The sequence below is a fragment of the Symphalangus syndactylus genome, chromosome 14, assembly GCF_028878055.3.
Source record: "Symphalangus syndactylus isolate Jambi chromosome 14, NHGRI_mSymSyn1-v2.1_pri, whole genome shotgun sequence".
In the NCBI taxonomy this organism is placed as follows: domain Eukaryota; kingdom Metazoa; phylum Chordata; class Mammalia; order Primates; family Hylobatidae; genus Symphalangus; species Symphalangus syndactylus.
In genome coordinates this window covers 25265962-25281274 of record NC_072436.2, presented here as the reverse complement: position 1 = coordinate 25281274, position 15313 = coordinate 25265962, and positions in this window count along the sequence as shown.

Below are 15313 nucleotides of genomic sequence, written 5' to 3'. Positions count from 1 at the left end.
CCACATCTTACTGCCAGCTGCTATATAGAGAATGCATTAGAGGAGGGTGTCAGAATAGAGGCAGAGAGAGCGGCTAGAAGGCTGTTGCAGAAACCTAAGTGAGAAAACAAAAATGATGGTCTCCATTAGGGTAGTGGTGGTGGGGAGGGAGAGAGGTATCAAGAAAGATTTACGAAGTCAAACCCATAGGACGAGGGCATAGGAAGGGAGGTTTCTGGAAGAACAACAGGGTAGATGGTAGTGCCAGGGGGCCCAGAGAAGGTGGAAGTTGATGAATGAGGTCAGCAAGAACACATCCCATTTGAGGTCCATTTTGACAGTGCCCACAGAGAGACCCAGGAGCAGCCCCTGTCACAGCCTGAGATTCCGGTGGGGAAAACCAGGTCCTATGAACTGCCTCTTGGTTAAACTCTAACATCAAATCAAGGTTAGTATTTTCTTGTTTAAAAAAATATCAAGCCGGGCCTGGTGGCTCACGCCTATAATCCCAGCACTTTGAGAGGCCAAGGCAGTTGAATCACTTGAGCTTGGGAGTTCAAAACCAGCTTGGGCAACATAGTGAGACCTCAACTTTCCAAAAAAATTAGCCGGGTGCAGTGGTGCACACTCTGAGGTGAGAGGATCACTTGAGCCCGGGAGGTTGAGGCTTCAGTGAGCCAAAATTGTGCCATTGCACTCCAGCCTGGGCAATGGAGTGAGACCCTGTCTCAAAATAAATAAATAAATAAATAAAAAGTATGTGTGTTGGGGGAGGGGGAAACACAGAAAATACATACAGTATAAAAATGGTGAAATTCCTGAATTACACCTCATAGGAATCCATTCAGAACAGTGCTTTATAGAAAGAGCTGAGCATCCCTGAAAGATTGGTTCAACTTCAATTGGCTTGTCCCCTGATCTTGTTTTCATGTGTTGTTTCTGTCCCATCTCCTGCTAAGTAGGAGCCTGCTTGTCCCATTTGAGACTTGAAGATGAGATCAACCCCTTTCATCTTCGAGGCTTCCCTTCCTCATAGCCTTTTGTGGGTGAGGATTGAGTCCCATTTGTAGGTACTTGGCAGTGCTGGGGCACCCATCCTGAGAGACCCTGTTCTTCCCACTTGGATGTTGTACTCCCCTATTCCCCACGATATTTTCCCCCTTCCCCATGCACTGAGATGCTCCCACTGGTTCCTTGAGTTCCATTTGCAGCTCCTCCGTGTACCAGTTTTTGACTGCAGGCGAGGTAATTCCCCCCTCCTGGCCTCCTTCCAATCTCTAAAGATGGGACTTAGGATACCTCCTAAGCAGACTCCTTTGCAGAGGACCGAATGAAGCCAACCTATGGCAAAGTCCCGCCTCAGACCTTGGTGGACGGTAGGCACTCAAACTGTCCTTTACTTTCATTTCCATTGAGTCCCCTGATTCTTCCTCTCACTTATCAGAGAAATGGTCTTACCCTAGTCTAGCCATATGTAACCATGACACCTAGAATTAAACTATATACAATAATCAATGCAGACATTATGTATTACAGAGGGTCATCAGATATAATGGCATTCAGGTGCCCAGGATGAGGTTTGATATTAAGTAGGAGCACCTAGCCAGCCTCCCCAGGTGGAGACAGTTTGCCAAGTGCCTCCCTTATTCTCTCTCTCCCTCCATATTCAATCAACACTAGGTCCCACCAGCTCCAGACTAAACTGTCCTGAACTGGTGCTCTTTCTCAGGCTTCGTGCTCTCCCCTTTTCAGCCTGCCTCCCTTCCCCTCACTCTGTAGTCTCCCCTCTCACAGACACAGATTTCTTTGCCGTTGATTCAGACCTCCTGGGCGTGGGCAGGTAGGGTCCTGGAATTGAGATGACGAGGTGTCTGGGCCATCCTGTAGCCAGTCAGGAATATAAGTTTCAAACTCCTGCTACTCAAAGTGTGGTTGGTCTGTGGGTTTGCAGCAGCGGTACCACGGAGAGTTTCTAGAAGTGCACTATCTCAGCAGGCCTCAGAGCTACTCTTTTTGTTTTTGTTTTTTTCCCTCAAGAGACAGGGTCTTACTCTGTTGCCCGGGCTGGAGTGCAGTGGCCTGATCATAGTTCACTGCAGGCTTCAACTCCTGGGCTCAATTGATCTTCTTGCCTCAGCCTCCTCAGTAGCTGGGACTACAAGTGTGTGCTACCCACCCTGGACTAATTTTTAATTTTTTTGTAGAGACAGGGTCTCACTATGTTGCCCACACCCGTCTCAAACTCCTGGCCGCAAACCATCCTCCCACATCAGCCTCCCCAACTATTGGGATTATAGGCATGAGCCACCGCACCTGGCCAAAATCTGCATTTTGACAAGACTTTCAGGTGATTCCTAGGCACCATAATAATTAAGAAGCTCTGCTTTAAAATCCCTCAGAAGGTAGGGTTAGTTAGGGTAGAGATAAAAAGGACACAGGCATCCCTTGTAGAGCTGGGAGAGGCCTTCTTGGAAATGCCTGCACTAATGGATCGAGTCATATGGTGTTACACCAGCATCATTCTGGGGAGATACACTGTATTCTCAACATTGTACTATTTATCTGCTAAACCAGGGAAGGATGTGATTAGCAGATGTCTCAGTCTTCTTGCCATTCTTTAGGACATCCACATGACACTCAGCCATCTCAAACCATGTTAAAATTGAATTTTAACATCCAGCCTCTAGGAAACAATCTATTTATAGTGAACCAAAAATCTGTAAGATAGGCCAGGTGCGGTGGCTCGCGCCTGTAATCCCAGCACATTGGGAAGCCGAGGAGGGCAGATCGCTTGAGGTCAGAAGGTCGAGACCATCCTGGCCAACATGGTGAAACTCCGTCTCTACTAAAAATGCCAAAAATTAGCTGGGCGTGGTGGTACGTGCCTGTAGTCCCAGCTACTCGGGAGACTGAGGCACGAGAATCGCTTGAACCTGGGAGGCAGAAGTTGCAATGAGCCCAGATCGCACCAGTGCACTCTAGCCTGGGCGACAGAACGAGACTGTCTCAAAGAAACCCAAACAAAACAACAATAACAACAACAAAAAAACCTGTAAGATAGAAAATAGGGTATTAAAAGCCGAAAGAGGCCAAAGGGGAACTGACAGATTGGCCACTCGAATAGGAGCATGCAGTGGACCAAAGGCATGTGAGCGATGTGATGGTGGCCACTCAGATCCATAGACCGGTGAGCAGCTTCATGGTTGCTAGAAAAAAAGAGGAAGAAGGACAATGAAGTGCAGGAAGCCTGGAAGCAACCCATGAAGTCTGGGTGAAGAACTTAGGTTTATAAGCACATGGCTGATCTGTGTAGAAAAGGTAAATGAAGTGTTTTTTTTGTTGTTGTTGTTGTTTTGTTTTTGTTTTTCAATGTCTCGGGGGCACAAAGGAGAGGCTGCCCCTTGGCCATGAGAACCCTCTTTGAAGGTAAATAGGTAAATTCCTTTATGCAGCATGATGCCAGGTCTGCTGCTTCCTGTGGGCACTCCTGGGGCAAGGGCACCAACATTAAGACTGAGAGAAAAACCACAGGATTAGGATTATCAGATTTAGCAAACAGAAACACAGGACTTCCAGTTGAATTTGAGTGTCAGATAAACAACAAATAATTTTTTAGTATACATATGTCCCAAATATTACATGCCAGAGTAACCCTATTCAAGAGCAGAGCCTGTCCCCAAAGCATTTGACCAGGAGAAACTTGAGCTAAAGGAAAGTTTCTCCCTAGGGCTGATAGAGCCCAGTGGTACTATCCTAAGACCTACCCTATTTTTCAAAACAGGATGGAAATGGGCTTTGTTAGTTTTGGGGTGGGGCAGTCTTTTGTGAGAGGCTATGCCATATTGTTTGCTTTGTAAATGTTTTGCCCTGCAAAATGTTTTTTACGTTATCCTGTATTGGGCAAGGTAGTTCAAGGAACATATACCATAAAAGTAGTGTAGTTTTGATAATTCCAAGTCAGATTCCTGTAGGAGATGGACAGTTTCTTTTTCTTTTCTTTTTTTTTCTTTTTTTTTTTTTGAGAGGGAGTCTCGCTCTGTTGCCCAGGCTAGAGGGCAGTGGCGCAATCTCGGCTCACTACAAGCTCCGCCTTCTGGGTTCACACCATTCTCCTGCCTCAGCCTCCCGAGTAGTTGGGACTACAGGCGCCTGCCACCATACCCGGCTAATTTTTTTGTATTTTTAGCAGAGACGGGGTTTCACCATGTTAGCCAGGATGGTCAGCCTCGATCTCCTGACCTCGTGATCCGCCCTCCTCGGCCTTCCAAAGTGCTGATTACAGGCGTGAGCCACTGCGCCCGGCCAGGAGATGGACAGTTTCTTAGTCCAGAACAATAAAATCCCATGTAGCCAGATAAACTGCTTCTATATAACCAGGCATTTATTTATTGAGACTTGTAGAAGAAAATGTTGGTAACAATTTACCTCATCAAGGAACATTTCTAAGCATAAAATTAATAAATCCTTTTGTATGTCAACAAACCAAATTAAATGATAAACTGAGGAAAAATATTTACAAAACAAATGAACAGGAAAGGTGTTATATACTTAGTAGGTAAGAAAAGATGGGCACTCAGGAGGGAACAAAAAGGCAAAGGATGTGAACATTCACGAAAGAAGGAATACAAATGGCCAATAAAGACATAAAATGTCCAGGCCTGGCATGGTGGCTCACGCCTGTAATCCCAGCACTTTGGGAGGCCTGTAATCCTAGCACTTTCGGAGGCCGACGTGGGCAGATCACCTGAGGTCAGGAATTCGAGACCAGCCTGGCCAACATGGTGAAACCCTGTCTCTACTAAAGAAAAATACAAAAATTAGCCAGGCATGGTGGTGCTCCCCTGTAATTCCAGCTACTCAGGAGGCTGAGGCTGGAGAACTGCCTGAGCCTGGGAGGTGGAGGTTGCAGTGAGCCAAGATTGCACCACTGCACTCCAGCCTGGGCCACAGAGCAAGATTCCATCTGAAAAATAAAATAAAATAAAATAAAATAAAATAAAATAAAATAAAATAAAAACTTTATTAATAACTATAGCAAACTGGCAGATCACAAAATAAAAATACTCAGTTTTGCAAAGCCTGTAAGGATCTAAGTACAAGGATCTTCTTGGAGGACTTATTTATGACAGCAAAAAAAAAAATAAAATTAAATTAAAATAAACTTAAATATTCAACATTGAAGAATGATTAAGGCCAGGTCCATGGCTCACACCTGTAATCGCCACAGTTTGGGAGGTCAAGGAGTGAGGATCACTTAAGCCCAGGAGTTTGAGACCAGTCTGGGCGACATAGGGAGACCCCATCTCTACAAAAAAAAAAAAAAAGAAAAAAAATTAGCTGGACATGGTGAGTGTGCCTGTGGTCCCAGCTGCTCTGGAGGCTGAGGCGAGAGGATTGCTTGAGCTCAGGAAATTGAGGCTACAGTGAGCCATGATTGTGCCATTGCCCTCCAGCCTGGGTGACAGAGCAAAATACTGTCTCAAAAAAATTACATAAAATATACACGAAGATTGGAAGCAAATATATCAAAATATAAACATTGGGTCTCTGGATTATTTTTGTTTTCTTCTTAATACCTTTTTTCCCTAAAATTTCTACAACAAAGAAGTAGTAGCATTCCTATCATCACTGAAAAATAGAAAATTATGTTTGAAAAAGAAGACAAGTGAACCATCAATGCCTTTAAGTAGGTCTTTGAGAGAGAAGGAAGCAAATTCTGATAATTCTATAATAGAATGACCAAGACTTTTCACAGTGGAATCACCTGGAGAACTTGAGGAATACCAATGCCAAGGCCCCACTTCCAGAGATTCTGGTTGTATGGACCTGGTGCCCACCCCATGGGGTCTTTGGCAATGTCAGGTCATGCCCCGAGGTGTGGGGACTCCAATGTGAAGCCAGGCTGGGAACAACTGCTTGCAGGAGTGATCAGGAGTTTTGGAGTTTAGGTCCCTGTGGCCTGTTGGAGGAGCTACTGCAGGAGGAACGGCAAGACCTGGTTTCAAGCCCAGTAAGTGGTCCTTTAGGCACATAATTTAAGTGCATCTTTGTGTGTCTATCTGTAAAATAAGAATATTTAATGTCTACCACAAGAGTTGTGGCTTCGAGGAGAAGATAAATGAGGAAGTACTGTGTGAAATAGCATATACAAATGTACTCTTGTTAGAACCTGGAAATTCAGACTATAGCAATGACCTTTGATCAATGGAATATCCTTGACAACACTGGGACAGATGCAAATAGGCAGGTTTATTTCAAAACTGTCCATCTTATAATTTGATTTGATTTTCAGATCTTTTAGGCAGGTGCTGTCAAACGTGGATGCCTGGGGCAGTCCTAGCCAGAGGGCTCATGAGCAGGGGACAGCAGCCAATAGATCTGGGTTGGTTCAGATCATTTGGTCTTTCCTGCTTTGAAAAGTGGCTGGCCTCCACGAGTCAAAACCTTGTTCTCCTGACAATGTGCCTGTGCACGTTTAACAAACACACCAGAATGTCTACTTCCAAATAAATGTTCTTACCTAAATTGTTCCCTTGTGAGGTTGTATTACCATAGCCTAAAATGTCTTGGGAATTCCTCGTTTGAGATTGCCTTTGTCTAAGCTACGTCTCTTTTTTCTGAGTATTTTCAATCAGTGAATTTATTCTCCATCCTCTGAAGAAGAGCTTAATTTTAGGAAGCAGCCAAAAATATCTTTCAGAACCAAACCTGGTGATTAAGATGGTAGTCTAACCTAGGTAAGACGTTTTATTTTTTAAGTAGAAAGGTCACTTGTAAGGTACGTGTGTATCTATCTTGCTACTCACTGTACTCAGTGCCTGACATACAGACACTCAGTGTGTTCTTGTTGAATGATGAACAGAGCCTGGCTCTAGTGGGACCCATGAACTGGCTCCTAAGGCAACTCCAAAGAGGTTTTTGAGCAACGCCAGCCTATTTGGCAATAGTAATTTTTAGCCCGTATGTTGATTAGAAGTCAGTCTCTTTCCTTTATAAGTATTCTACATCTATACCTTATGCATTTGATCAAGGAGAAACTGTGGTAGTTCCTTCTACCTTACTGAGGCTAATGCTGGACTTAGTCTTCTAAAGCAACCACTAATCAGTGATGTTGGACAAATCTAGGCATTTTTGAAATTATTTTGCATGCCAACCCAAACCACAGAACATCTAAGCATGTGGTGGGTTAATAAGGACAATGCCTGAAACCCAACTCACTTTTTTACACAATGATTTCAAGATGCTGACCTTTGAGGTGTACAGAGTTAAGCAGCTCATAGGCAGGGCAGCAAGCACTGGCTTGAGTGTCAGGACACCCAGGCTATTCCAGCTCTGCTGCTAACTAGCTGTGTCTGCTTGGGAAAAACGTCTCACACACTCCCTTCTGTACAAACACACCCTTAGTCTTTATTTACGTACCTATACAATGATCTAGCACCATTAAAATCATCATTCTAAACTGAGAAAAGGCAGACAACAGTAGACACCCCACCGGCAAGGTCTGCCCAAGTACTGGGGAGATTTTTGGAGCTGCAAAAACCAGTTTGAGGCCGGGCTCCGTGGCTCACGCCTGTAATCCCAGCACTTTGGGAGGCTGAGGTGGGTGGATCGCTTAAGGTCAGGAGTGTGAGACCAGCCTGACCGACGTGTTGAAACCCCGTCTCTACTAAAACTACAAAATTAGCCAGGTGTTGTGGTGCACCCCTGTAATCCCAGCTACTCTGGAGGCTGAGGTGGGAGAATCACTTGAACCTGGGAGGAGGAGATTGCAGTGAGCTGAGATCGCACCACTGCACTCCAGCCTGGGTGAGAAAGCGAGACTCCATCTCAAAAAAAAAAAAGAAAAAAAGCCAACAACAACCACCACCACCACAAAAAAAAAAAAAAAAAAAAAAAAAAAAAAACTAATTTGAGCAGAGAGAAAGTCTCTGCTCTGAAGGAGAAAAAAAGCCAAAGATGAAGCTCACTGCTCCTGGCACTGGAACTGAAGGGAACACGCAGGTCATCTGAGGTCAAGTTCAGGGCATGCAGCCAGCCACCAGGCGGGAAGGAAGCAGAGTGAATGTCTGCCTGCTCTCCCAGCCGTCCACCTTCTGAGCAAAAGTCCCACACCGGTCCCCTTTGCTGGGTCTCCCAAGGGACCTCAGAGACTCCTTCCAGACCCGGGCATTTGGGCTCTGGCCTCAAAGACACAGCCTACGGTAGAAATGCTGAAAGAAACAGGTAAGAGAACAGTGTGAGCAACGGAGGCTTTGCTGGCTTGGCTTGTCTTTGCCAAGCACTCTATTTAAAACATTTGAGCATTTCTTGCCTGCTATTGCCCTCTACTCTAGCCTTGCGGTCTCCCTGCCCAACCCCACCCCCTCACAGGCTCTTTTCTTAGCTCCCTGCCTTTGCTTATGGTGTTTACTCCAAATCACCCTCAACCCAGTCTTGCTCTAAAAATCCTACTTCACTTAATGCCCAGCTCGAATGCCATGTAATCCAGGAATCTCCTTAGCTGGAAGCAGCACTCATTTTGGTCCACAGTGGTATCACGCTTAGGGGCATGAGGTCTGATCCCATCAGGACCTCGACACACCCCACCCTTCACCATCACATCCCGTGTGTCCCTTCCTTTGCCCATGCTGCTCTCCTGCTTGGACCTTCCTTCCCGCCCTACCTGCCCAAATGGTCCTCACCTCACCCTTCAAAGCTCAGCTCAGCTGTACTCTGTGAAGCACTCTCCAGCTCTTTCTTTCTCTCCACTCACATGCACCTACCAGTTCCGTTTACTGAGTGGCTACTCTGCCCAGACGTTTGTCTACAATATTTCTAATTCTTGGTACCACTTGAAAAATAATTGTAAAATTAGTTTCATTTTCAGATTTAAGGAAAACAGAAGCTCAGAGAGGCGAAGGAACTTGTCCAAGTTGCACTGCTGGTGAGTGGCCCAGCCAGGATTTGAACCCAGATTTGTGTGATGTCTAAACCCAAGTCCTCCACGTACTCCATGCTACTTATTCATTTGTAAGGTGGATATTTTAAGCAGAAGAATGTCAGGACCTTAAAGATTGTCTTCCTTGCTTTCAAAGCAAGGAATCTAAAATATAGAGATGTTCAGTGACTTGCCCAGGGTGATACAGTTTCTCCCAACCCCCCTCTCTGATTCCTCCCATGTGCCAGCGCTGGTGGCCAGCGAACTACCTATCACTGCAGAGGCTGTCCAGTACCAGGTAACGTTTGTCCGGGGTCCCCAGTCGTAAGCCGTGGGGCACATACCTGCACCACAAGCAGGGCCCCAAATTAGGCAAGAGAGAATGTTGCAACAAGCTCAGAGCCACAGGATGTATTAGCACAATTGTATACAATGATAAAATCCTCAACAGTGGCTTCAAAGTTTATAGCTTTCTGGCCAGGCGTGGTGGTGGCACATGCCTGTAATCCCAGCTACTCGGAAGGCTGAGGCAGTAGAATTGCTTGAACCCAGGAGGCGTAGGTTGCAGTGAGCCGAGATTGCACCACTGCACTCCAGCCTCGGTGACAGAGCAAGGTTCTGTCTCAAAAAAACAAAACAAAAAAGTAGTTTACAGCTTTGTCATGTGGAAGTCTGAGGAGGGAGTCCAGGGCTAAAGTTGCAGTTGTACAAAGTCAGGGCCTGAGGCTACTTCTGTCTTTTGCAATTCCCTCTTTATGAGGCACTTCATGATCCAAAGTGGCCCCCAGGATCATGGGGGAGGGGGTGGCTCTGAGGGCAGAATCAAAGGGCTTATCATCATCTTCTATTTCTACCATCCGTTCTAAGGATCTTACAGTCACATAATCTAGTCCAGAGTCAGAGAGGCTGCTCAGAGCCCACCTGCAGCTGGCCTGGGTCTTAGCAAGTATGTAACTAAGTATGTTAGCAAGTATGTTGCTAGCAGCATGGAGGGGTAATGGTGTGGGAGGTGTTTCATTGCTTCGTGCAAGGGGTCTTTCTCAGGCTCAGCCTGTGTCCCTTTTTCTTCTTTCTTCCTGCTTTCCATTTCTCCAGTATCTATTGAATTACTCACTCCCATGTGCCAGGCACTGGAGATACAAAGTGGGATAAGACATAAGCCATGCTCTAATAAACAGACAAAGAGATGATTTTAGGCTGGGTGTGGTGGCTCACACCTGTAATCCGAGCATTTTGGGAGGCTGAGGCGAGTGGATCACCTGAGGTCAGGAGTTTGAGACCAGCCTGGCCAACATGGTGAAACCCCATCTCTACTAAAAATACAAAAATTAGCCGGGCATGGTGGCGGGCACCTGTAATCCCAGCTAGTCTGGAGGCTAAGGCAGGAGAATCACTTGAACCCAGGAGGTGGAGGTTGCAGTGAGCCGAGATCACACCACTTCACCACTCCAGCCTGGGAAACGAGTGAGATGCCATCTCAAAAAAAAAAAAAAGAGAGAGAGAGAGATGATTTTAATACTATGTGTTAGAGCAACAGTAAGATAAATGCAAAAGGCATTTGACAGGAGCTCGAAGGGAGGCACCTGACACAGCCAGGGTAGAGTCAGCAGAAGCTTCCTGAAGATGGCAATTGTGGATGCTGAGGGGCTTAGAGGTGAAGGGCACTCCAGTGGGTGCGCACAGCATGAGCAAAAGCAGTGAGAGTGCGGGGGTGTGGGGCAACCATGAGTTTAATGTAAACACAGAGGAGGGTTTGGAAGGATATGTGCTTGCTCAGGGCCCCTGGGGGGCCAAAGGCACATTCTGGAGGCACCTGGTGGCGTTCGAGGCCCTCTGGCTCCTCTGTGGAGTAGGGATTTGGGAAAGCCGTAGCAAGAGGTGGAGAGCCTGGGTGGGAGGGCTGGGTAAGGAGTGGAGGTGGGAGAGCAGGCAGATCTGAGAAATGTTAGTGGGACATTGGTAGCATCAGACATTTGCCTGGCTGTTGGAGATGAGTGACAGGGAGGAGTCAGAGGATCCCAGTTTTCTAGTTGGGTGGCTGGAAGGATGATGGGGCCACTGCTGATATAGAGAATACAGGATCTACTGTCATACCACCCTGAATGTGCCTGATCTCATCTGATCTTGGAAGCTAAGCAGGGTTGGGCCTGATTAGTATTGGATAGGAGAATAATACAGGGTCTTCTCCCAGAAACCTTTCTTGCTTCAGAATATTCCAAGCTTCACAATAGGATATAACCTTTCCTATGTTGCCTTTTGCATAGCTGATCTTAAAGACATGCACATGGGCTCTTTTCTTTCCTTCCTTCCTTCCTTCCTTCTTCTTCTTTTTTTTTTTTTTTTTTTTTGACAGAGTTTTGCTCTTGTTGCCTAGCCTGGAGTGCAGTAGCACGATCTCAGCTCACTGCAACCTCCATCTCCCAGGTTCAAGCGATTCTTCTGCCTCAGCCTCCCAAGTAGCTGGGATTACAGGTGCTTGCCACCACGCCCAGCTAATTGTTTTTGTATTTTTAGCAGAGACAGGGTTTCACCATGTTGGTCAGGCTGGTCTCGAACTCCTGACCTCAAATGATCCACCTGCCTTGGCCTGCTAAAGTGCCAAGAGATTACAGGCGTGAGCCACCATGCACGGCCGGGCTCTTTTCATTTGAAAGATTTTAATTCAAGTATCCTCAGGAGATGAAGTTCCCTTCACTCTGGTGTAGTGAATGAAATATAGGAACACAGTTTGTACCATAGAGTCTCCAGGCCAAACCAAGCTGGAGTTTCAGCTTAGGTAACAAATGTTACCTAAGCCCAGTGGTTCCTAATGGAAGCTTTGGTTCTAGAAAACCCACCTGTAGTAAACATCTGCCATTCTTTATGGAGAACTAGTAAATCACTCCCCTTCCTGTGTCTGAGGACTTATTCACCTTGGTTGGGGATAGACCCTACCTCTCACAATGAAGATGTGATGTCAGATACTGTATTTCTCAGACTCCCTTGCAGCTACTTGGCATGTCAAGGGCATGTGGTCTAGGCTCTGCAAGTCAGATGTACCTACCAGAGTCTTGGGTCCATGAGCATTCTGTGACAGCAGCAGTAATGACAGGGAAATCACATTCTCATAACAGCCATGGTGGACCCTCCTGGGGACTTGCAAGTGATGCACCCTAAAACCTAAGCTTCCTTATGTTCACAGTAACTTCCTGCTATTTGTGATTAAGGACTGTGACTAGTTCTTTGGTGGCATATCAATCCAACAGGGTACGTGGCTAAGGCAAAAGCGGAGTCTAGGAGAGCACAGACATTGTTAAGAAAGTGAAACCATTTAGCAAGAACAGAGGATTCTTTCACAGGGGTGGGGAAAGATAAGGTTGGAGGGCTCCAAAAGCCTGCTTAAGGAGCCTGGTCATCATCTTCTAAGAGGTATCAACATTGTTTTAATGATTTTTATTTTGGAATAATTTTAGATTTACAGAAAAATTGCAAAGACAACACAGAGTTTCCGTGTATCCCTCACCCAGATTCCCCTAATGCTAACATCTCACATGACATGGTACAGTTGTGAGAACTGACAAGTTACATCAATTAAACTCCAGACTTGATTTGGATTTCACTAGTATTTTCCACTAACGAACTTGATCTGTTCCAGGATCCAGTTCAGGATAGCACTGTGCATTTGGATACCAACATTTTTTTTTTTTTTTTTTTTTGAGATGGAGTTTCGCTTTTGTTGCCCAGGCTGGAGTGCAATGGCGCCATCTTTGCTCACCACAACCTCTGCCTCCTGAGTTCAAATGCTTCTCCTGCCTCAGTCTGCCAAGCAGCTGGGATTACAGGCATGTGCCACCACACCCAGCTAATTTTGTATTTTTAGTAGAGATGGGGTTTCTCCATGCAGGCTGGTCTGGAACTCCAGATCTCGTGATCTGCCCACCTCAGCCCCCTAGAGTGCTGGGATTACAGGTGTGAGCCACAATGCCCGGCCACCAACATTTTTAAAGAAGAATATTAACATGATTAAAGGTTTTTAGGCTGGGTGTGGTGGCTCACACCTGCAGTCCCAGCACTTCGGGAGGCTGAAGTGCATGGATCACTTGAGCTCAGGAGTTTGAGACCAGCCTAGCCAACATGGTGTTGTCTACTAAAAATACAAAAAAAAAAAAAAAAAAAAATTAGCCAGGCATGGTAGTGTGCACCTGCAGTCCCAGCTACGTGGGAAGCTGAGGCAGGAGAATCGCTTGAACCCAGGAGGCGGAGGTTGCAGTGAGCCGAGATCATGCCACTGCACTCTGGCCTGGGCGACAGAGCAACGCTGTCTCAAAAAATAAAAATAAAAATAAATTTTTTAAAAATAAAGGTGTTTTAAGAAAATCATCTGACAGCAACATAAAAGGTGAGCTGGGAAGTGGAGTAGAAGGCATCTGTAAAGACATTTGAGAACCTTCATCAAGCTTCCACATACATTCTAATGGCTAGTGCCTGAAGGGCACTTTATGAAGGTGCAGTTGCTGAGAAGAGAAAATCTAGCCCCCCAGAAACATCTCTCTGCCTGTTCAGGGACCCAGGGGCCAAAGGCACAGTTAGGATGCACCTGGTGGCCTCCACCTAGCGGTGCTGGCAAACTAGGTTTTCCTGCCCAGGCTACAAAATTTGGCTGATAAATCCAGACAGGCAGCCAAGGAAATGCATGTTTGCCTTCTTTTCCGAAAATCTAGTCTTATGTCCCTTACGTAATGGTTTGGTGTTATTCAGAAAAAAGGTCTGGAGTCAGGATGGACCTAGGTGTGAGTCCCGGTGCTGTCAGTTACTGTGGGACTCTAGTTGAGTTACTGAACTCTGAGCTTCAGTTTCCTCACTGGTAAAAACCGGCATCTTAAACCTCCTTCATGGGATTATTGAGAGGGTTAAATAACATTTAGAAAGTGTTCAGTAGGGTAGCTGGCACACAGTAGGCATCTGATAATCATCAACTCCTTTGACAATTTAAGAGTAGAGTCCGGGCCCCAAATTTCTTGCATATTCTCAGTGCTTAGTACACGGAAGGAACTTCCTCAATTGATGATCATAATATACAGCTCACAAATAACCCAGGAAGCTGAGAAAGGGCGGAGCGTGTCTCCAGTCAATAATTTCTTTATTTAAAAGTCTATGTTAGGCACTCATGAAACAGCAATAAATAAATAAACGCCAGGCATTGTACTAAATGACCAAGACATGGTCTGTGTCAAGAAGGTCAAGGCCAAGGACATCAAAGAGATGTCTCCAGACAACTTTCATTCAGGTATGACACATTTGACAGAAGTTTAATCAACAGGGTGCTCAAGGGCACAAAGACTGGCCATGGTGTGGGGTGAGGGAAGGGCTCCACAGAGAGAGGAATGGTGGGCTTGGGCCTGGCAGGGTGAGTAGTTCTTCCAGTGTAAAAGCTTGGGGTGGGGGGTGGGAGAGAGAGAGAGAGAAACATTTTGTCACGTGGGAAAACACGTCTGAAGCTATGGGTGGTCTCGTGGGGTTTATGGTAGGAGTGATGGGAGATAGGGTTATAAAAACATGGCAGCTCTCATACCTCCACACAGGAGGGGCTGAAGGGCAGCTCTCTGGTGGCAGGGGTGGGGCAGGTGACCTAACTTAGCAACCACTGTTCTTTTTTATACATCATTTAGTTGATGTGGCTTGGGGAAGAAATGATTACTGGTAGTAGTAATTGGGGGGCAGGGGAGGGGCCATTCCTGCCATTCCTAGGCATGGCCACTGCTACAGTGGGGACCATATGACTGCTACGGAAGAGGAGGAGAGGTGGGATGAATGCTGGAGTGTCAACCACAATTTCCACTACACTTTCAACTAGAGAGCCAGAAATGGGTGCAGAGAAGATTTGAAAGATTTCAGAGATGAATAGGCAGAATTTGTTGAGAATGAGTGTAAGTGGGGGGTCAAAGATGACACCAAGGTTTTTAATGTGGCCAATGGAGTGAATGGAGAAGCAGGGGAAATGGCTTTGCTGGCTGGGGTGGGGTAGGGTTGGTGGTGGGTATGCAGGTGGGGAGAACTGTTTTGTACCCATTGAGCATAAGGGATCCGGGTTGTGAAATCCATAGTTTGATATAGCTCTAGCTTTAAAAGACATCCTCCTGTTTGGGATTTGCTTCAGAATAATGAGAGGGGTTAGTCTGTAGGTGAAACCAGATTGGTTCTGAGTAGATAACTGAAGTGGGTGAGAAAGTCAAAATTGGCTCATGCTAAGAAGGTAAAAAGCTGCCCTGCGACTCAACAGGCTGGGAGGACATTACACAGCTAAAGCCAGTCACAAAAGTTACCATGAAACAGTATTTCTCCCACGAGCACGTTGTAGCTGTAAAGTGCCATAATGACCCCTTTCCTTGTGTGACTACTGCTTTCTGACTCATAGAGAAACCTTGTTCTTTAAAATCA